We start from the raw sequence: 24,808 nt of genomic DNA on the forward strand, positions 1-24,808 counted from the left end.
AGACTTACCGCCATCTACCTGAAGTGCATCGAACGTTCGACATAAGCATCACCGGTGAATCGGTCGTGGTCATAAACGTACAGTGGGTTCATGGCAGGTACTTCAAGCAGCAAACAATATTTACATGTTCGTAGTGTAACATAATAACCCTTTAGCTGGTGACCAAACTAGTTACTCTGATGAATATGTGCTTAAAATTTGTTTCATCAGTTACTGACTCAGTCGACAATCAACATATGTCTACCTTGGTTGACCAAAAAACACCATTGAATGTTACTTAACACATGAACGTACTGTTAGGTGAGCCTATTCAAGTATTTGTGGTAGGGTAACCGGCCAATTGATACAGCATGCAGCGATCGAGGAAAATTGGCATAAAATCAAAACCGTTTAACATTTTTCTGTTATTTCTTCGCATGGAGATGTACAATGGAACAAACAATCATGCAGACCATTCACTCAAATGTTTTCGGAAACCTTTTGCCTTGTTTGATTCATTACAGTGTGCTTCATAAGGTAGCGAGACTGTCTCAAATAGCCCCACCGACTTTCGGTATATCTGTTTTCACGTCACCGGGGCTAGATACAAAAACTTACTTTCAAAATTTTACTGTCGATGACTTCGAAATAGTCCTTGATGATCATCCCGTCATTTTGAAAGCTATGGGTCACATCATATTATGATAGCCTTAGCATATAGTGATGCAATTTTATACCCTACCGAAAAGAAGTGTCCTACGAAAAAGGAAAAGCTTGAATATAAAGGTCATATAACAGTCTTTGAAAAAAAACAATTTTTGCCAAAATGATCAAAATTCAATTTCCAAATGCATGGCGTTTAAAAAATTATCTCTAGCATGACCGAGTTTCTTGAATTTCTTTGCAACTAAAACTGTCTCAAATAGCCCCACCCTATGGGGCTATTTGAAACAGGCTTTAACATAAAAATAACCTTAATCATTATTACTAGCTGAACCAAAATGCACCTATATGAAAGAGCTCACAGAGAACTACATTTTTGCAATTTACATGCTATAAGAAATATGAACCGTCTTAAAGGGAGATGCCAACAACTGTAAAATCCGTTTCAAATAGCCCCACTTTACGGTAGCTATTTCGACGATAGCGATTTTGTCACTAGCTGTTTTGAGGTACTATGTCTTTTTACTAGCTGAAAAGTCACTAGCTCAAATATCACTAGCTTGCGCCCTGGTGGGGGGGGGGGCTATTTTATCCCCCCCCCCTCCAGACTTTTCAATGTATCTCCAGAACCGCTTCGCCGATCGTCACCAAACTTTCAGTACCTACCTACCCTCCCGGGCATCAATTTTACGCATTGTGACAAACATTTTCCAAAGGCTATGATAGGTTGTCCGCAAATGACGTCAGAGTGACGTCATGTTCTGCCGTTTTCGGCCCAAAAAAAGGTTTCGCGGGAAGAGCTGTCAGCCTATAGCTTTGAAGATAAAGAAAAACGTTCAATACATGAAAGGTGTAGAATTATTAGGGCTACAAACCTGCAATCTCGAAATTTTGAATTGTTCGAATTTTGACCCCCCAAAAATATGTTTTCTGAATATAACTGCCGACAAATCCGAAAAGCTTTCGATTTTCGAAAAAAACGGAATAGGGTAAGGGCGGGTTAGAGTACGCGGGCGATAAGAGTACGCATCAGCTGTTTCGGTTGCTTAGCAACGCGGGTTCGTCGAGTTCATGAAGTGACATGAAGCCGCCAGTGCGTGCTTGTCACCAACGGAACGTGGGCGTTGAGCGGCGACGCTGTTGAGTTTAAGGCGATGAATATTATTTTTGAGCGTTATGATATTATTATGGTATAGTACAATAATTTTGATACTTGGCAGTTGAGATAAGGTACATTTCCGTGATTGTTGTGGGAAACTTGTGAGGTTTTCTGGGGAAATACTGTGCAGTGCAATATTCTGTTTGCGAAGTTTTGCACTACGTTTCGGGGTTGTTTTTTGCGCGAATTGCATGTACGGTAAGAGCACGCACTGTTCAGGAGGGTAAGAGTACGCAGAATTATACATTAAATCGAATATACAGAAATATAAAGTTATTAATCTATCGCTCAATGACGTTTGTTTTGTAGGTATATCATCAATGGAGCACTGTGAATTGCAGATGCGTACTCGAAATTCTTCCAAATACGAGTTATTCTCCCTTTTGATTGTGCATTTTTTTAAAGAAACAAACGACATGATTATTTCCTGATTTATAGACTTGAAAGATTTATTTTATGTTTTTCTTTTTGGATACTCGAATTAACTTAAATGCCTTCTGAGTTTGAAGTTAAGCATTTGGACAGTACAAGCTGCATAGGTGTGTGTTCATATGCTTGCGTACTCCACCCGCCTGGCGTGCGTACTCTTACACACCCCATATGGTAAGAGTACGCAACTGCAGCGGTTCAGAAAATGTCAGTTTTAGACCACTTCCATTTACGCTGAAGGATCGTTGCCCCATGGGTTGATGGCTAATTCAATGAACTTTAATATTCCCTATTTGCGATTTATTTCTTTCATATATTAAACAAATGAGAGCAAGAAATCCACTAAGTGCGTACTCTTATACGACTTCACCCTATATGTGATAGCCGCTACCGACTTCTATTCACATACGAAATTTCAGATCGATACCTTTTTTTGTCCAAGTAAGCTATCCCGCGCCCCGTAGGGGGGGGGGGGCCGAAACGGCCCCACCCTGTCCTTTTCGGTCGATATCTTCTAAACGGCTGGAGATATCGCCACCAAACTTTCAGGACCCCTCCGGGCATTAATTTTACACATTGTGACCAAAAATTTCTAGAGGCTATGATAGGTTGGCCACAAATGACGTCAGAGTGACGTCATGTTCTGTCATTTTCGACCGAAAAAAGACCTTCGCGAGAAGACCTGTCAGGACTACAGCTTTGAGGATACAGAAAAATGATCAAGACATAAAAGGTGTAGAATTGACAGGGCTACAAAACTGCTATCTCGAATTTTTGAAATTTTTGAGTTTTGGCCCCCAAAAATCAAAAAAACTTTTTTTTGGATATATTCGCCAAAAAATCCAAAAAGTTTTTTGAGTTTCGAAAAAACCGGAATATATGTGATAGTGCCTACCGTCTTCTATCTACATGCCAAATTTCAGATCGATACCTCGTTTTTTGGCCAAGTTATAGCGAAAAAAAACTGTTCAAAAATGATGACGTCAAATTTTCAAACTCAATTTTTGGCAATTCTAGAACTCGTAGAGCAAAACGAAGACCACCATTAGACTCCCCGTGACGAGCTGCATCGAATCGATGCCCATTTTATGCAAAAATATCAACTTTGAAATTTGACCTAATTTGACCTGACCTTGACCTGACCTCCACCAAAACGTGACCTAGGCTGGCCCCAAAGGCTGCCTAACCCACATAATCGCATTTGTCATGTAAAATGGACCATAAAACATGTATCACACGACACATTCATATTGTGATCCCCGGTGACCTGACCTCGCTGTGACCTGACCTGGTATCAGTGACCTCAGATAGCAAAGTATGTGTTTGACGAACAATGTACCATCGATGGTTTTCAATAAATTACCAATTTACTCGCTTTCACAGCACATTTCTTGAATTGCCTGTGAACGGTGAAAATCTGACCTTTGACCTGACCTGTGACGTCATCGGTTTGACCTAGGTCAATGAAATTTGGTCACAAGGTAGTTCCCGGGTGGGGCTATCGAACGCCGTTTGAATTTTGAAAATCGGCCGGTAACTTTCCGAGATCTTAGGGGGGGGGGGGCGAAACGGCCCCCCCCCCCTACGGGTGGTAGGGTCCGCCGGTAGCCCTACGGGGCGCGGGCTATAGCGAAAAACTTCAAAATTGATGACGTCAAATTTTTAAACACAATTCTTAGCAATTCTAGACCACGTAGCGAAAAAAAAGACCACCATTTGACTCGCCGTGACGAGCTGCAACGATTTGATCCCCATTTTATGCAAAAATATCGACTTTGAAATTTGACCTTTTTTGGCCTGACCTTGACCTGACCTCCACCAGAAGGTGACCTAAACCGTTCCTGATGTTCTTATAACCAACACCATTGACTTTGAAATGAAAATTTGGTCATAAAACATGCATCACACAGCCCTGGTGAAATTGGGTTAATGTGCTGACCCTTGGTGACCTGACCTGTGACCTGATCTGGTATTATCAGTGACCTCTAATAGCAACATATGTACTAAGCAACTGGCGCCCTATCGCTGATTTTCGATAAAATGCGTTTTACTCGGTGTTATAGCTCATCCCCAAGAAGACCCGTGGCCGGCAAAACATTTTATCTTTGACCTGACCTTTGACGTCATCGGTGACCCCGAGGTAAATGAAATTATATTTCCCATGACAAATTTGACAGGGCTTTCGAACACCGTTTTAATTTTGCGGATCCGTCCAGTAGTTTCGGAGATACGAGGGGGGGGGGGCAAAAAATAGCCCCCCCCCCCTCCCACCAGGTCGCGTTATAAACAGACTTCACCAGGGCGCGGGCTAGCTATTCTGACGTGCACCCGCCGCATGAGCCTGAAATGGTAGACTATCCCGGTGAACACCTGAGTGCTGCAGTCAGTCTACCTTCCCGTAAATCCTTGGTCTCGGCGCTAACAGCTGGGGTTTCCAATACAGCGGTGCGGCACGGAGAGGATCGAACTTAATTTGGGAGCAATAATACAACACAAAAACATTAAATCGGAGCATATGTTTTCTCATGTTTTTACAATTGCAGCCATTCATGCAAATTTCCTTAGAACTGATCATGGCCTCAATACCTCAGGTCAACCGAATTTGACGAAATGGGCTGCATGAGATGGCACTCGGTGAGCTTAGCATATCCTACAAGTTTGAATCAAATCGATGGACCACTCTATATTTCATTGAAAAGGTGCATTTTTACCTTTTAAAAAGTACCGGTTTTTGGGACTCTATTACTTCCATCGCCGTTAAACTAGTCCAATTTTACTTTGACCTTTTACCGGTTTTTGTGACACCTGACCTAAAATGACTGAGACCTGAAATTTTTAGGACAGGTATGGAATGTTGCCCCAGACGATAGGTATGCCAAATTTTAGAGGGGAGGGTCTGCATTAACCCCCTCAACGGGCGAAGATTCACGAGCGCATTTATTTTTCAGCAAACAAACATCGAGCATCACTTCTAGCCATGCAACGTCGAACTCGACTCCTAGTCTGACTTAGGGTAGAACTATCGACTCCGACCGACTCGGACTCCGAATCTGACTCCGACTTCGGAACCTTATGTTTGATGACGAGCTGCACTGGCGAGTGGCGCTCAGCACCACTTTTGAATAATTAATAAACGTCTTTGACGCCACTTGCTTCAGCCAGTAGCGGCGGAACACCTTCAATTAAGGGGGGGGGGGGGCTGCCGACTTCCATTCTTTCCATGCAACGCCCATAGGGCTAATGTTAAAAGGCCAAAATCAATGGGGGCACGGTGCCCCGGTGCCCCCTCCGTTCCGCCGCCTATGGCTTCAGCACCCAAACGTGCTGCAACCAGTACAACAGAGTTTCATAGAGTGGTGGGGAGCCGGCGGCCCAGAGCGAGGGCGCTGCCGGAATATTAATTTATACGCGCAGTTCATCCCGGCCGCCGGAATGTTACACACAATTATTCACCGTGGCCCGCTACACACAGGTCACTCCAGCCTGTTGCACGCACTCCACGCTGGCCCACCCCGGGGGGGGGGAGGGATGGGGGGCGCCTGGGCCTGCCCTCCACCGCAGCTCGGTCAGCTGGAGCACATAAGTACCAGACTTGGGGTAGGTACCTACTTGTCGGCCGAGCGGGCAGGGAACGCCGCCTGCCCACCTCTGGGTAATTCCCGAGCCAGGGAGCTCGCCGGCCGGCCTGCCCTTCTCTGGGTAATTTCCGAGTCAGGGAGCTCGCCGGCCGGCCTCTGGGTAATTCCCGAGTCAGGGAGCTCGCCTGCCCAGTGCTGGGTAATTCCCGAGTCAGGGAGCTCGCCGGCCGGCCGCCTGCCCACTGCTGAGTGACGGAGGGCCGCGGTGTCCCGTGCCGTGGGCCGCGCGGCCAGACGTGTATAATTGAGGCGCGGCTGACGAGCGGCGGCCGGCCCGTATCGACGGCGGCGCCTTCTCCGAGCGGCGCGGCGGCGCGGCGGCGCGGCGGCCTGTTTTGTGTGTATCGGACCAGACGCAAAGGCCGGCCGTCGTCCCCGCGGACGCTCGGCGCCGCCAGCGGACGATAATGTGAGCGACCTCAGCCGGAAATAACAGTGTGCTGCAGTACTGATGCGTACATACAGGAATTTCCCATTTCAGCTGAGGCATCTTGCCCCAGAATATCTACTAGCAGCTAGGTAGGATCGGCAAAATACCTACCTAGTAAACTTACTTACGTCGATACATTCTGTTGCACCAAGTTCTCAGACGCAAAGCCATCGCTCTGATGTTAATGTTTGCCAGTACTCTGGCGAGGAACATGATCGATACAATTATATGAAAGAAAAACACTGACCTTTTTCCTCGAATATAAAGCAAATTTATTGCCAAGTTACCTTTTATTTACGTGATATTTCGGCCAACAGACCATTATCAAACGAAACTAGAACCAACGATTTCTACATTGTCCTTTCTTTCGTTTGATACTGGTCTGTTGTTATTATCTGTTGGTGTTATGGTCTATTGATCATTATCAAGCGAAAGAAAGAACGATGTAGAAGACATTGTTCTTCTATGGTCTGCTGGCCGAAACACCACGTACCTAAATAAAAAGAAAACTTTGCATTCATTTTGCTATATATTCGAGGAAAAAGTTCAATGTTTTTCTTTCCTATAATTTTACCTCTGTGGTGGGTAAATTGGAGGTTGAGTTGTTTTAACCCGCGCCCTGGTGGGGGGGGGGGGTATTTTTGCCCCCTCCAGACTTTTCGATATATCTCCAGAACCGCTGCGCCGATCGTCACCAAACTTTCAGTGCCCTCCCGGACATCAATTTTACACATTGTGACCAAAAATTTTCCAAAGGCTATGATAGGTTGGCCGGAAATGACGTCAGAGTGACGTCATGTTCTGCCGTTTTCGACCCAAAAAAGGGTTTTGCGGGAAGAGCTGTCAGGCCTATAGCCTTGCAAATACAGAAAAACGATAAAGACATAAAAGCTGTGGAATTGACAGGGCTACAAACTGCTATCTCGGATTTTTGAAATTTTTGGATTTTGACTCCAAAAATCAAAAAATAAATATTTTGAATATAATAGCCGAAAAATAAAAAAAGATGAAGTTCGCAAAAACCGGAACATGTGTGATAGTCCTTACCGCTTTCTATCCACATACCAAATTTGAGATTGATAGGGTAAGGTGCCTAATTAGCGACCCTTTCCGATTTGCGACCTACCTCCCTACAGAAAAACTGGCAGGAGAAAACGGGGTAAAAACATCGTCAAAAGGTCTGCCATACTTTGGTTATCAAATTAAATTGTTTTCCGGTCGTCGATGTTTCTGGTGGGACGTTTCAGGCGAGTTTAAATAAAAATGACGAGTTTCTTATCCAAAATTTGTGTGTTTGGGCCCTCTCTGACGAAAAGTGATGCACATTAGGATGATGCACCTTTTTTATTCTTAATCGACATTCCTTTTTTAATTGATTGCGTTTTCCCATAGTGAATCGCTCAACTGTGCACAGCATGGCGGTTAAAAATGTGTCGCAACTCATATTTCCTATTTGCGCCTGACATGGTCGCAAATAGCTCAAGAAGGGAAAGAAAGGGGAAAAGAGAGAAATGAAAATGAGGTGTTGCTGAAGCTTGCAATGTGTGGCAGGGGATGCCAAATGTTGTCACCGACTGCAGGGGTGCCGAATTCAGCGCGGACCTCGAATATCATACAAGATAGCCCGCAAAATTTGGGTTTCCGCCTTCTTTTCGCCTTCGGTGCATCACGTGATCAGTTTTTACTTACGTAAATGTGTTTTATTAACGTTCCTGTTCGAGTGATTGAGTGCTTTGCGTATAGGTTACCTTTTTTGAGATCATATTTCATTTTTTCAGGCGTCGCATTTTTTGCCATTTTTAATATGGGGAAACCCATAGACTTATTAGCGACCCTCCCCGGTCGCTAATCGGGAAGAGTTCCCTATTAGCGTTTTTTGCAATGGTTTGCCAAAATGCTCACTACAAATAAGTTAGTGAATATTGGGGCAGAAAATGACTATATTTTAATAGAAAAATGAACGATCTCTCCGAAAATCAAGCCAGTAACACAGTGGCACGTACAGAGCGTGAGCAATGACGGTTCAAATTAAGGGGGTCGCTAATTAGGCACCTTACCCTACCTCTTTTTTTTTGGCGAAGTTATAGCGAAAAAACTGTTCAGAATTGATTCAATAACCCAAAAATTGGGAAAATCGGGACCTGTTAGAACGTCGTAAAGCGTGGCTGCCATATGGTTTTTAGGGGGTGCTGGTCACGAATACTGCATGTTAGTTTTGATCACAGATGATGTCTTTATGCATTTGGGCCAGGTCGGGTCAGGTCAGGTCAGGTCAACCAGTAGGGGTCCTGCCGGGTATTCGTAGTCCGTGTCAACAGCCTCTGACAGCTTAGTAACATGTTACGAAGGCACCAGAACTACTTCGTTAATGTTCGTATGATTGCTAAATTCGAATTCAGCTCCAAAAACTAGCCTAGAAACATGTAAAACTCGAAAAGTGATTCCAGGTCATCAAAGGTCAGTGACCTGACCTGACCTTCAGGTGACCTAGACACCCACCCTAATGCATGGGGGCAACATCATATCACACGTTTGAACGCTTGAAACCACGAAAAGACTGCAAACGCGCGGCTAATGCGAGCCGACATACGCCGAATCGAGATTCCGGCCAAACATGATCTCGAAAAGTAGGTCACAGGTCAAAGGTCATTTGGGTCAGGGCATAGACCACTAAGTTGATTAACGCGAGGGTACTGAATATTTCGTCGCGATCAGCTGCTTTATACGCGAGTTATTCGCGAAAGACCGAGGTGGTGTCCGTTCGACCTCCCCCCACCCCTATACGGGCGAGGGTTAATGCTATTTTTTAGTTTAAGCCTGTCTCAAATAACCCCATAGGATGGGGCTATTTGAGACACTTTTGGTTAAAAAGAAATTGAAGAAAATCGGTCACGCTAGAAATGATTTTTAAATCATTCTGGCAAACATTGTTTTGCAAAGACTGTTATCTTGTCCTTTATATTCAATCTTTTCCTTTTTCGTAGGACACTTCATTTCGGTACGTTATAAAATTGCATTCCATGCTAAGGCTGTCATAATATGATCTGACCCTCTACTCTCAAAATGACAGGTGGATCATCAAGGACTATTTTAAAGTCATCGACAGTAAAATTTTGACCCTTCTTTGACATGGCACCCTTCTAACCGGTCTCTAGCAATGTGCCAAATTTGAGCGCTAACCGTTCTCGAAATCTGGAAGCGGCACCCTGCACTTGCGCACGTGCTAAATGGGTCTCAACCAGGGGTCTCAACTGGCTTTTGCACGGCACACTACTAACCGGTCCCTAACCATGTACAGGTCTCGCGAGATTATAAAGCGGTAGGTTTTGCACTTTTACATTTCCGGTTATATCTCAGAAACTAATCGATCTACGATGTAGCCATTTTACACGATCATGGCCGGCTTGTTACCCAACAAGTCGATCGCATCTTCAACACTTAAAAGCTTAAGACGATGAAGATATAGCCTGAAGTACATTAAGTTTTCTAAGTGCAATAAGTCCTTTTTTTTTCAAAAGGCGCACGGCCCGAAAATCGATTTTAGAATTGTCACGTGCAATGTGATGGTTTTTACAGAAATCAACGAACACCGGCTTGGCACGTTTCGAAATCAGACCAGACTGGCCCTTGGACTGGCCGGCTCGATCGGTTAGAGGGCCTTGGCTCGATCGGCCGGTCTCTGACTTGCGATAGTTTGGAAAAAAGTATAGACATACGACTCATAATGAGGAACTGTGAATCGAAAATGCTTTCATACGGGGTCTAGCCATAGGCACTAAACAAATGATTAAACTGCTCACGTGGATGACCTGTTTGCAGACCTACAAAAGTAACACACGGATTGACATTTTGTTTTAGATTTATTTCTGTTGAGTACCAGAAAGAAAAAAACATGAGCCAGCATATCTGCCGATCTAGTACAATGCTGATCGATCGATTTCTGTACTGGGAAGAAATCGGGTATGCGCCAACTAAATCTGGAAAGACTTTGACTTATAAAAAGACGACTGAAGTTTGTAGGTAGCATGCGAGAACACAATGTAAGACAACAATATGGAACGTCACCAGCTTCAGCAGCTAACAATGACATGTTTTCCATGAGCTTGCCGCTCAGAATTTCGGCCCCCGACAGATTCTGTCTTGAATGTTTAAATAGTTGCCGCTTGCTATTTCTCAAGTGATGGGCTGGCTGTGGAATCAAGGTTAATACAGGAGTGACGTTACATTTGCATGCAAAATCAACAGAATGGCTCAAATCTATGAATTTACTAACATTCTGCAATGTGACACGATTTAAAAACTAAATTGAACAACTTGCTCCGTTGCACTGTGCTTACTCGAGGGCAGCGCTTTTCGAGGAGCGCTGTGGCCCGAAGGTTTGAACTTTGAATTGTGAAAAACGCCCGCCCGCCGCAAAACGCAAACACCGCAAAACGCGCAAAACGCACACCCGAAACGCCAACACAAAGGTCGCAAAAATAAACAAACGCCCGCCCGCCGCAAACCGCAAATAAAAAAACGCAAAAACGCCGCAAAACAATAAAACCGCCCGCATCGCACACCCGCTAACCGCCAACCGAAAACGCCTAAAAATCGCCCGCCCGCCGCCAAAAAAAAAAAAAAAAACACCGCAAAAAAACGAAAAAGCGGCCGCCAACCGCAAACAAATGTAACACCGCAAACGACGCAAAAAAAAAGAAAACCGCCCGCATTGCCCGCCCGCCCACCCGCCGCCAAAGACAAACACCGCAAAAAAAAACACAAAACGCCCGCCCGCTGCAAAACGTAAACACCGCAAAACGTGTAAAACGCACGCCCGAAAAGCCAACGCAAGCGGCAAAAAAATCGCCCGACCGCCGCAAACCACACAGAAAAAAACGCCGAAACGCCGAAAAATAAAATCGCCCGCACCGCACCGACGCTAACTGCTAACCGAAAACGACTAAAAGTCGCCCGCCAGCCGCCAAACGCAAACACCGCAAATAAGCGGCCGGCCGCAGCAAGATACTAATTTATCAACGACTGGCATACCGCTAGGCTGGTCATTTTCACAAATCAAAAAGATATCTGCAAAAATCTCCTAGATGAAAGCGCCCGATTAAAAAACGGATGGCACGTGCGTGTTCCTCGCCCCCAACTTCCATCAGGTCAATCGTCATTTGGGTCACCTAACGCATTGACGACCGGCTGGGTGGAATGCACATTGCGCCAAGAAACGTTAGTATATTGTCAAAAAGAATCCCCAGAATGGTGGATCCCAAAAGTTTGAAACTACCACTTTGACCCACTGCACGACACCTTAAACAGTTGCCGACCGGATGACACCCATTGTTTGGTCACCTACGCCATACTTTGCATCATGGGTGCGCCGAAATAACCAAAAGTCCCAATTTCCGGTGTGCAGGGTCATTTTCAACGGCACGTGGCACGTGGTTCTGGACTTTTCCGGCCACTTTGCGACATACCCATGAGTAGTGCACCGAATGGTGGTTGATCCGCATGGAAGAAAATGGGGGGTCGTTTGGATCGTTTTCGAGCAATCTGCCGTGGAACGCATTTTTTCATTTTGCCCATTGGCTTAACACGGGAATTTGCAAAGTCACGTGGCACGTGCACCAGATGGTCCGCGGAGGGGAGACCCATACCAGAACGTAGATCACCTGGCCCACTAGAAATCCTGAAAAAATCAGAATTTTTGGAGCAGCCGTTTTCAAGAGCATCAAGTTGTACTGATCTCAGGCAGCTTTTGCCAAATTGTCAGGGAACTCAGATTTGTTTTCAATAGAAAAACACAATTCTAAAGAATAGTGTTTTAACTATTGACAACAAGCCTTCGGTTATCTTTCAAAAATGGCCGCGAAATTCATCTCGGCTTGCGTTACCCGGCATCTGCGATGCCGGGCTCCGCATCGCGGGACCGCAGGTTGTTTGAGCAAGCACCTTTGTAAACGCAGCAAAAACGCCCGCCACCAAACGAGAGGATGAGCCTTGCACGTGCAGACCGGAGTCGGTGTGCTACGGACTGACGTGCACGGCACCCTATTCGTCGGTCTATAGCGGTGTGCCAAATTTGAGTGCAATCGACCCGGCCGTTTTCGAGATCTGGAAGCGACACCCTGCACGTGCGCACGTGCAGCCTAGGCCCCAAGTGACTTGTGCACGGCACTCTATTCGCCGGTTTCTAGCGGAGTACCAAATTGGAGCTCAATCGGCCCCGTCAATTTCAAGATCTGGAAGCGACCCCTACACGTGCGCTCGTGGAGCTGCACCCCAACCGTGGCACATGAAAATACATACTAACTGACTTGTGCACGGCACCCTACTAACCAGTCTCTAGCGGTATACCAAATTTGAGCACAGTCGGCCCAGCCGTTCTTGAGATCTGGAAGCGTCAGCCTGCACGTGCGCACGTGCATAACGGGTCCCATCTGACTTGTGCACGGCACCCTACTCGCCGAGCCCTAACGGTGTGCCAACTTTGATCACAATCGGCCCAGCCGTTCTCGAGATCTGGAATCGTCACCCTGCCCGTGCGCACGTGCAGCTGCACCCCAACCGTGACACATGGAAATGCATTGCCCGGCGGTTGCCTACATCCATGCCAAGTATTAGTGCAATCGGCAAAGTAACTACAGAGTTATTAGACTTGTTACCGAACTGACACCTCTTCGTTTTGCACGTGGCACGTGCATTAGGGGTCACCCATACGCATCGAGAATAGCACAGTACGTGTAAGAAAGGGAGGAGCTGTCCCACACAAAAGACCGCGAGTGAATCGGTCAAACAGTTGTGGAGATATAAGCTTTGCAAAGGCGCCCCCACGGCGGCCGACTGCTAATATTTAGCAATAATCAATGTCGCGTCCGCACACGGGAGGCATCCCCGTCACCTGTTCGTATACTCTAATGTGGTTGGGTTCAAGTCACAGGCGAGCCCTGCTTTTTTGCAACTTTTCTTAGAAACGGCACATCGTGCAGTGACGTGCTATACATCGTTGGAAAGAGCATCGAAAGTTGTATACTATATTAACTTTTCACTTTGATATATTTGGAACGTAAAAAGTTATTAAGCAACAAAGACGCTCCCATTGACTTTACATGTTAAAAATTTTAAATTTCAAATTAACTTTAAAAGAAAAAATGAGTTTTGCCACCTTAACGAAGCATAACGGCACGTACTATGCTCTTTCCTCTACAAGATATAAGAGTTTGGGCGAAATCTATCTCTAAAAGTTTGTACAAAGATCGAATGAAAATGTCTCTGCAAAGTCTCGACATCGCCGTCCATTGACTTAACATGGAACACAGCAAAATTCCAACTTTGACCTCGTGCAAAGACACGTTCCGAGATTCTGAGGGGTATACAGCGCACACTGGCGTGTACCCAAACGTGTTTGCCATAAAATGCTGGGAAGAAAACCACCTCTTCCTTGGCTCGTTTTTCCGCTATTGGCGATCGCGCAAAAAGTGTCCAAAACCCCGTTCACTTAACATGGGGAAAATGGAATCGCACGTGCCACGCGCAAAAGACTTCTTAGCGAGTAGCGACCGATGCCATCAGGTACACCTCTTTAACGCCGCAAAAACGCCCGCCGCCAAACGAGAGGATGAGCCTTGCACGTGCAGCCCGGAGCGGGTGTGTCACGAACTGACGTGCACTGCACTCTACTAACCGGTCTCTAGCGGTTTGCCAAATTTGAGTGCAATCGACCCGGCCGTTTTCGAGATCTGGAAGTGACACCCTGCACGTGCGCGCGTGCAACCTGGGTCCCAATTGACTTGTGCACGGCACTCTATTCGCCGGTTTCTAGCGATGTACCAAATTTAATCTGAATCGGCCCAGCCGTTTCCAAGATCGGGAAACGACCCCTACCCGTGCGCACGTGCAGCTGCACCCCAACCGTGGCACATGAAAATACATACTAACTGACTTGTGCACGGCACCCTACTAACCAGTCTCTAGCGGTATGCCAATTTTGAGCACAGTCGGCCCAGCCGTTCTTGAGATCTGGAAGCGTCAGGCTGCACGTGCGCACGTGCATAACGGGTCCCATCTGACTTGTGCACGGCACCCTACTAACCAGCCTCTAGCGGTGTGCCAAGTTTGATCACAATCGGCCCAGCCGTTCTCGAGATCTGGAAGCGTCACCCTGCCCGTGCGCACGTGCAGCGGCACCCCAACCGTGACACATGGAAATGCATTGCCGGGTGCGTGCCAACATCCATGCAAAGTACCAGCGCAACGGCAAACTAACTACAGAGTTATTAGACTTGTTACTGAACTGACTTCTCATCGTTTTGCACGTGGCACGTGCATTAGGGGTCACCCATACGCATCGAGAATAGCACACTACGTGTAAGAAAGGAAGAAGCTACCCCACACAAAAGACCGCGAGTGAATTGGTCAAGTAGTTGTGGAGATAGAAGCTTTGCAAGGCGCCCCCAAGGCGGCCGAATGCTAATATTTAGCAATAATCAGTGTCGCATCCGCACACGGGAGGTATCCCCGTCACCTGTTCGTATACTCTAATGTGGTTGGGTTCAAGTCACAGTCGAGCCCTGATTTTTTACAGCTTTTCTTAAAAAACGGCACATCGTGCAGTGACGTCCTATGCATCAGTGGAAAGAGCATCAAAAGTTGTATATTATATTAACTTTTCACCTATATATCTTACTAAAGATAAAAGTTATAGAGGAATAAAGACGCTCCCATTGACTTTCCATGTTAAAAATTTTAAATTTCAAATTAACTTTAAAAGAAAAAATGAGTTTTGCCACCTTAACGAAGCATACCAGCAAGTACTATGCTCTTTCCTCTACAAGATATAACAGTTTGGGCAAAATCTATCTCTAAAATTTTGTACAAAGATCGAATGAAAATGTCTCTGCAAAGTCTCGACATCGCCGTCCATTGACTTAACATGGGACACAGCAAAATTCCAACTTTGACCTCGTGCAAAGACACGTTCCGAGATTCTGAGGGGTATACAGCGCACACTGGCGTGTACCCAAACGTGTTTGCCATAAAATGTTGGGATGAAAACCACCCCTTTCTTGGCTCGTTTTTCCGCCATTCCCGATGGCGCAAAAAGTGTCCAAAACCCCGTTGACTTAACATGGGGAAAATGGAATCGCACGTGCCACGTGCCACGAGGTTTTAAGCGAGTAGCGACCGGTGCCATAAGGTAGATCGCCTCCGGGAGCCCATACACTGAACTTTTTACGAAGATTGTACATTTCGTCTAGGCCCCGCTCAAGTTGCCCCAATCTCAGGCCAACTTTGCAAAACATAGCCCGGTGAACGACTGCTCCGGTTGTTTTTCAATAGAAAAACACAATTCTAACGAATAGTGTTTGTCTTTTCAAACAACCTGCGGTTAGATCGCCTGCGGGAGCCCATACCCTGAACTTTTTACGAAGATTGAGCGATTCGTCTAGGCCCCGCTCAAGTTGCCCCAATCTCAGGCCAACTTTGCAAAACATAGCCCGGTGAACGACTGCTCCGGTTGTTTTTCAATAGAAAAACACAATTCTAACGAATAGTGTTTGTCTTTTCAAACAACCTGCGGTTACCCGGCATCTGCGATGCCGGGCTCCGCATCGCGGGACCGCAGGTTGTTTGAGCAAGCACCTTTGTAAACGCAGCAAAAACGCCCACCGCCAAACGAGAGGATGAGCCTTGCACGTGCAGACCGGAGTCGGTGTGCTACGGACTGACGTGCACGGCTCCCTATTCGCCGGTCTATAGCGGTGTGCCAAATTTGAGTGCAATCGACCCGGCCGTTTTCGAGATCTCGAAGCGGCACCCTGCACGTGCGCACGTGCAAGCTGGGTCCCAATTGCCTTGTGCACGGCACTCCATTCGTCGGTCTCTAGCGGTGTACCAAATTTGAGCTCAATCGGCCCAGACAATTTCAAGATCAGGAGGCGACCCTGCACGTGCGCACGTGCAGCTGTACCCCAACCGTGGGACATGAAAATGCATACTAACTGACTTTTGCACGGCACCCTACTAACCAGTATCTAGCGGTATGCCAAATTTGAGCACAGTCGGTCCAGCCGTTCTTGAGATATGGAAGCGTCAGCCTGCACGTGCGCACGTGCAAACTGGGTCCCATCTGACTTGTGCACGGCACCCTACTCGCCGAGCCCTAACGGTGTGCCAACTTTGATCACAATCGGCCCAGCCGTTCTCGAGATCTGGAAGCGTCACCCTGCCCGTGCGCACGTGCAGCGGCACCCCAACCGTGACACATGGAAATGCATTGCGCGGCAGGTGCCTACAACCATGCCAAGTATCAGCGCAATCGGCAAACTAACTACAGAGTTATTAGACTTGTTACCGAACTGACACCTCTTCGTTTTGCACGTGGCACGTGCATTAGGGGTCACCCATACGCATCGAAAACAGCACACTACGTGTAAGAAAGGAAGAAGCTATCCCACACAAAAGACCGCGAGTGAATCGGTCCAGTGGTTGCAGAGATATAAGGTGTGTAAAGGCACCCCACAGGCGGCCTACTGCTAATATTTAGCAATAATCAGTGTCGCATCCGCACACGGGAGGTATCGCCGTCACCTGTTCGTATACTCTAATGTGGTTGGGTTCAAGTCACAGTCGAGCCCTGATTTTTTACAGCTTTTCTTAAAAACGGCACATCGTGCAGTGACGTCCTATGCATCAGTGGAAAGAGCATCAAAAGTTGTATATTATATTAACTTTTCACCTATATATCTTACTAAAGCTAAAAGTTATAGAGGAATAAAGACGCTCCCATTGACTTTCCATGTTAAAAATTTTAAATTTCAAATTAACTTTAAAAGAAAAAATGAGTTTTGCCACCTTAACGAAGCATACCAGCAAGTACTATGCTCTTTCCTCTACAAGATATAAGAGTTTGGGCGAAATCTATCTCTAAAATTTTGTACAAAGATCGAATGAAAATGTCTCTGCAAAGTCTCGACATCACCGTCCATTGACTTAACATGGGACACAGCAAAATTCCAACTTTGACCTCGTGCAAAGACACGTTCCGAGATTCTGAGGGGTATACAGCGCACACTGGCGTGTACCCAAACGTGTTTGCCATAAAATGCTGGGAAGAAAACAACCTCTTCCTTGGCTCGTTTTCCCGCTATTGGCGATCGCACAAAAACTGTCCAAAACCCCGTTGACTTAACATGGGGAAAATGGAATCGCACGTGCCACGTGCCACGAGGTTTTAAGCGAGTAGCGACCGGTGCCATCAGGTAGATCGCCTGCGGGAGCCCATACACTGAACTTTTTACGGAAATTGAGCGATTCGTCTAGGCCCCACCCAAGTTGCCCCAATCTCAGGCCAACTTTGCAAACATAGCCCGGAGAACGACCGCTCCGGTTGTTTTTCAATAGAAAAACACAATTCTAACGAATAGTGTTTGTCTTTTCAAACAACCTGCGGTTACCGCTCCGGTTGTTTTTCAATAGAAAAACACAATTCTAACGAATAGTGTTTGTCTTTTCAAACAACCTGCGGTTACCCGCCGCAAAACGCAAAACCGCAAAACTCGCAAAACGCACGCTCAAAACGCAACGCAAAAGCCGCAAAAAAACAATCGCCCGCAGGCACAAAACCGCAGAAAAAAAAACGCAAAAAAAGCCGCAAAAACGCCCGTCCGCCGCAAAACACAAACACCGCAAAAACGCAAATACCACCGCCACAAAAAATCGCCCGCATCGCCCGCCGCCAAAGGCAAAACGCCGCGAAACGCGGCCGCCCGCCTAAAACCGCAACACCGCCAATAACGCCCGGCCGCCGGCGACCGCAAAACCCCGCAAAAAACGGCCGCCCGCCGCAAACTACAAAACGCCGCAAAAAACGGCCGCCCGCCGCAAACCGCCGCTTCCAAACGCAAACGCAAACCAAACGCAAACCAAACCAAACGCAAACACCGCAAAACACCCGCATCGCCCGCTCGCCCGCCGCCAAACACAAAAAAACGCAAAAAACGCAAACACCGCGACAAAAAACGCCCGCAACGCACGCCCGCCCGCCGCCAACCGCAAAACCCCGCAAAAAACGGCCGCCCGCCGCCAAACAAAAACACCGCAAAAAACGCAAAAACGGCCGCCCGCCGCCAAACGCAAACACCGAAAAAACACAAACACCGCCGCAAACACGCCCGCCGTAGGCAAAACGCAAACACTGACGCATTAAAGGGACACTCCCACCTTAACATTAGTTTTGAGTTGAGATAGCCAAATTGGTGGCCATGGCCTGCAAATACCGGTTTGGGCACTCACAACATCGAAAAATGCTTTAATTCGAAGATATGGAATTTCAAACTTGCAGTTTTCGGATTCTAAGGGGCTAATGCATTGGAATGCCCCCTTAGAATTTGTGACGTCAGCGGAGATCTAACGATTTTTAAATCTTAGACTAAAACCATCGTTAACACGTGGTGGTATACGCTGCTTTGCGCGCAACGTCTGCCGCACTTTAAGGCTGCCAAATTATTGCTTCCAAATAAAGTCGCTAGTAACAGGGGAGATCCCAAAAAGTAAACAAAAGTAAAAGCCTAATATCTTGAAAACCAGAGAATATTTTTCGGTGAAATTTGGTAGATATTCGTTTTCGCTCTTTCTGAACCAAGGGACATCACTTTCATGCCAATTCATTAACTTTTTTGAAGGTGGGAGGGTCCCTTTAAGACAAATATGGCGCCCTGTGGCAAATGTGGTGCATTCATATCTACCGTTTAAGCAGCCACCGCTTAATTACAGCGCATCCTAATCGTCCAATTTTCGACAAAATAACGCACATTCTGCACTTTGTGGCAAAAATGGCGCTTTGAGACAAACGTGGCGCACTGCAACAAACGTGCCTCATTCGTTCATGTCGCTTAACAATTCATCAACCCACCAAATTCTAGTCCAATCGGACTTAAACTGACAAAGTTATGTACATTTGAATATTTCACTATAAAATATATCCGCAACGGAGGTGCCCAAATTTGCACGTGTGCCACGTGATCGCCGGTGGTGTAAGCAGGACTTGTCTCCTCACTGATTGCACCATTTCAGTATTCCTGGCTTGTGCGGTTTTCGGTCTCTAGCGGTGTACCAAATTTGAACTAAATCGGCCCGGCCGGTCACGAGATCTGGAAGCGCCACCCTGCACGTGCGCACGTGCAGCGGCACCCCTACCGTGGCACATGAAAATGGATCGCCTAGTAGGTGACTACCTCCATGCCAAGTTTCAGCGCAATCGGCCCAGTAATTACCGAGTTATTGCACTTATTACAAAACTGACACCTCTCCGTTTTACACGTGTCACGTGCAGTAGTGGTCACCCGCATGCATCGTCCATAGTAAAATACTTGTAAGAAGGGTATACCCTACCCCACACAAAAAACCGCAAGTGTATCGGTCCCCTGGTTGCGGAGATATAACTCATGCAAAAACGTTCCCACGGCGGCCGGCCGCTAATATTTAGCATTAAATCGCATCCTTCAATGGGAGGTATCCCCGTCACCTGTTCGTATACTGTCTGAGCCAAGACCTTATATAGGTCTGAGCTCAAATCTCGGTAATGTCGTGCTTTTTTACTAAATTTCTCGGCACCCTACTCGCCGATCCCTAATGGTGTGCCAAGTTTGATCACAATCGGCCCAGCCGTTCTCGAGATCTGGAAGCGTCACCCTGCACGTGCGCACGTGCAGTTGCACCCCAGCCGTAGCACATGGAAATGCATGGTCCGGCGGGTGCCTACATCCTTGTGTAGTTTCAGTGCAATCAGCCAAGTAATTACCGTGTTATTGTCATTACAACAAAAGTGACACCTCTCCGTTTTACACGTGTCACGTGCAGTAGGGGTCACCCGGATGCATCATCCATAGTAAATACTTCTAAGAAGGGTATACGCTACCCCAAACAAAAAACCGCAAGTGTATCGGTCCCCTGCTTGCGGAGATACGAGTCGTACGAAAACGTCCCCACGGAGGCCAAACGCTAATATTTAGCATTAAATCGCATCCTTCAATGGGAGGTATCCCCGTCACCTGTTCGTATACTGTCTGAGCCAAGACCATATATAGGTGTGAGCTCAAATCTCGGTAATGTCGTGCTTTTTTACTAAATTTCTCAAAAACGGCACAACGTGCAATAACGCTCTATATATCATTGGAAAGAGCATGAAAAGTTGTATATCCTAGCAACTTTTCACTTAAATATATGTTCAACGTACAAAGTTATTAAGCACCAAAGACTCTCCCATTGACTTTCCATGTTAAAAATTTTCAATTTAAAACGAGCTTAAAAAGAACAAACGAATTTTGACAGCTTAACAAAGCATAACAACATGTTCTATGGTCTTTTCTCAACAAGTCCTGAAAGTTTAAACAAAATCGTATCATATAATTTTGTACAATGAGCGAATGAAAATGTCTCTGCAAAAACGCCCATTGACTTAACATGGGGAGCGAAAAAAGTTCAACTTTGACCTCGTGCAAAGACACGTTACGAAGTTCTGAGGGGTATACGGCGCACACTAGCGTGTACCCAAACGTGTTTGCCATAAAATGCTGGGAAGAAAACCACCCCTTCCTTGGCCCGTTTTCCCGCCATTGGCGATCGCGCAAAAAGTGTCCAAAACCCCGTTGACTTAACATGGAGAAAATGGAATCGCACGTGCCACGTGCCACGAGGTTTTAAGCGAGTAGCGACCGGTGCCATCAGGTAGATCGCCTGCGGGAGTCCATACCCTGAAATTTTTACGAAGATTGAGCGATTCGTCTAGGCCCCAACCAAGTTGTACTGATTCGCTGCCAGACTTGCAAAACATAGCCCGGAGACGGACCGCTCCGGTTGTTTTTCAATAGAAAAACACAATTCTAACGAATAGTGTTTGTCTTTTCAAACAACCTGCGGTTATGCCAATGATCAGCGCAATCGGCAAACTAACTACAGAGTTATTAGACTTGTTACCGAACTGACTTCTCTTCGTTTTGCACGTGGCACGTGCATTAGGGGTCACCCATACGCATCGAGAACAGCACACTACGTGTAAGAAGGGAAGAGGCTATCCCACACAAAAGACCGCGAGTGAATCAGTCCAGTGGTTGCAGAGATATAAGGTTTGTAAAGGCACCCCACAGGCGGCCTACTGCTAATATTTAGCAATAATCAGTGTCGCATCCGCACACGGGAGGTATCGCCGTCACCTGTTCGTATACTCTAATGTGGTTGGGTTCAAGTCACAGTCGAGTCCTGCTTTTTTACAACTTTTCTTAAAAACGGCACATCGTGCAGTGACGTTCTATACATTGTTGGAAAGAGCATCGAAAGTTGTATATTTTATTAACTTTTCACTTTGATACATCTGCAACGTAAAAAGTTATTTAGCAACAAAGACGCTCCCATTGACTTTCCATGTTAAAAATTTTAAATTTCAAATTAACTTTATAAGAAAAAATGAGTTATGCCAGCTTAACGAAACATAACGGCATGTACTATGCTCTTTCCTCTACAAGATATAAGGGTTTGGGCGAAATCTATCTCTAAAATTTTGTACAATGAACGAATGAAAATGTCTCTGCAAAGTCTCGACATCGCCGTCCGTTGACTTAACATGGGACACAGCAAAATTCCAACTTTGACCTCGTGCAAAGACACGTTCCGAGATTCTGAGGGATATACAGCGCACACTGGCGTGTACCCAAACGTGTTTGCCATAAAATGCTGGGAAGAAAACCACCTCTTCCTTGGCTCGTTTTCTCGCTATTGGCGATCGCGCAAAAAGTGTCCAAAACCCCGTTCACTTAACATGGGGAAAATGGAATCGCACGTGCCACGCGCAAAAGACTTTTTAGCGAGTAGCGACCGGTGCCATCAGGTAGATCGCCTCCGGGAGCCCATACACTGAACTTTTTACCAAGATTGAGCGATTCGTCTAGGCCAGACTCAAGTTGCCCCAATTCGCTGCCAGACTTGCAAAACATAGCCCGGAGAACGACCGCCCCGGTTGTTTTTCAATAGAAAAACACAATTCTAACGAATAGTGTTTGTCTTTTCAAACAACCTGCGGTTACCCGGCATCTGCGATGCCGGGCTCCGCATCGCGGGACCGCAGGTTGTTTGAGCAAGCACCTTTGTAAACGCAGCAAAAACGCCCGCCACCAAACGAGAGGATGAGCCTAGTGTTTGTCTTTTCAAACAACCTGCGGTTACCCAGCATCTGCGATGCCGGGCTCCGCATCGCGGGACCGCAGGTTGTTTGAGCAAGCACCTTTGTAAACGCAGCAAAAACGCCCGCCACCAAACGAGAGGATGAGCCTTGCACGTGCAGACCGGAGTGGGTGTGCTACGGACTGACGTGCACGGCACCCTATTCGTCGGTCTATAGCGGTGTGCCAAATTTGAGTGCAATCGACCCGGCCGTTTTCGAGATCTGGAAGCGACACCCTGCACGTGCGCACGTGCAGCCTAGGCCCCAATTGACTTGTGCACGGCACTCTATTCGCCGGTTTCTAGCGGTGTACCAAATTGGAGCTCAATCGGCCCCGTCAATTTCAAGATCTGGAAGCGACCCCTACACGTGCACTCGTGGAGCTGCACCCCAACCGTGGCACATGAAAATACATACTAACTGACTTGTGCACGGCACCCTACTAACCAGTCTCTAGCGGTATACCAAATTTGAGCACAGTCGGCCCAGCCGTTCTTGAGATCTGGAAGCGTCAGCCTGCACGTGCGCACGTGCATACCGGGTCCCATCTGACTTGTGCACGGCACCCTACTTACCAGCCTCTAGCGGTGTGCCAACTTTGATCACAATCGGCCCAGCCGTTCTCGAGATCTGGAAGCGTCACCCTGCCCGTGTGCACGTGCAGCGGCACCCCAACCGTGACACATGGAAATGCATTGCGCGGCAGGTGCCTACAACCATGCCAAGTATCAGCGTAATCGGCAAACTAACTACAGAGTTATTAGACTTGTTACCGAACTGACACCTCTTCGTTTTGCACGTGGCACGTGCATTAGGGGTCACCCATACGCATCGAGAACAGCACACTACGTGTAAGAAAGGAAGAAGCTATCCCACACAAAAGACCGCGAGTGAATCGGTCCAGTGGTTGCAGAGATATAAGGTTTGTAATGGCACCCCACAGGCGGCCTACTGCTAATATTTAGCAATAATCAGTGTCGCATCCGCACACGGGAGGTATCGCCGTCACCTGTTCGTATACTCTAATGTGGTTGGGTTCAAGTCACAGTCGAGCCCTGATTTTTTACAGCTTTTCTTAAAAACGGCACATCGTGCAGTGACGTCCTATGCATCAGTGGAAAGAGCATCAAAAGTTGTATATTATATTAACTTTTCACCTATATATCTTACTAAAGCTAAAAGTTATAGAGGAATAAAGACGCTCCCATTGACTTTCCATGTTAAAAAATTTAAATTTCAAATTAACTTTAAAAGAAAAAATGAGTTTTGCCACCTTAACGAAGCATACCAGCAAGTACTATGCTTTTTCTTCTACAAGATATAAGAGTTTGGGCGAAATCTATCTCTAAAATTTTGTACAAAGATCGAATGAAAATGTCTCTGCTAAGTATCGACATCGCCGTCCATTGACTTAACATGGGACACAGCAAAATTCCAACTTTGACCTCGTGCAAAGCACCGTTCCGAGATTCTGAGGGGTATACAGCGCACACTGGCGTGTACCCAAACGTGTTTGCCATAAAATGCTGGGAAGAAAACCACCTCTTCCTTGGCTCGTTTTCCCGCCATTCGCGATCGCGCAAAAAGTGTCCAAAACCCCGTTCACTTAACCCGCGCCCCGTAGGGCTACCGGCGGACCCTACCACCCGTAGGGGGGGGGGGGGCGTTTCGGCCCCCCCTAAGATCTCGGAAAGTTACCGGCCGATTTTCAAAATTCAAACGGCGTTCGATAGCCCCACCCGGGAACTACCTTGTGACCAAATTTGATTGACCTAGGTCAAACCGATGACGTCACAAGTCAGGTCAAAGGTCAGATTTTCACCGTTCACAGGCAATTCAAGAAATGTGCTGTGAAAGCGAGTAAATTGGTAATTTATTGAAAACCATCGATGGTACATTGTTCGTCAAACACATACTTTGCTATCTGAGGTCACTGATACCAGGTCAGGTCACAGCGAGGTCAGGTCACCGGGGGTCACAATATGAATGTGTCGTGTGATACATGTTTTATGGTCCATTTTACATGACAAATGCGATTATGTGGGTTAGGCAGCCTTTGGGGCCAGCCTAGGTCACGTTTTGGTGAAGGTCAGGTCAAGGTCAGGTCAAATTAGGTCAAATTTCAAAGTTGATATTTTTGCATAAAATGGGTATCGATTCGATGCAGCTCGTCACGGGGAGTCTAATGGTGGTCTTCGTTTTGCTCTACGAGTTCTAGAATTGCCAAAAATTGAGTTTGAAAATTTGACGTCATCATTTTTGAACAGTTTTTTTTTTCGCTATAACTTGGCCAAAAAACGAGGTAT

Source organism: Amphibalanus amphitrite, unplaced genomic scaffold (genome assembly GCF_019059575.1).
Source record: "Amphibalanus amphitrite isolate SeventyFive unplaced genomic scaffold, NRLGWU_Aamphi_draft 000670F_arrow, whole genome shotgun sequence".
NCBI classification, from domain to species: domain Eukaryota; kingdom Metazoa; phylum Arthropoda; class Thecostraca; order Balanomorpha; family Balanidae; genus Amphibalanus; species Amphibalanus amphitrite.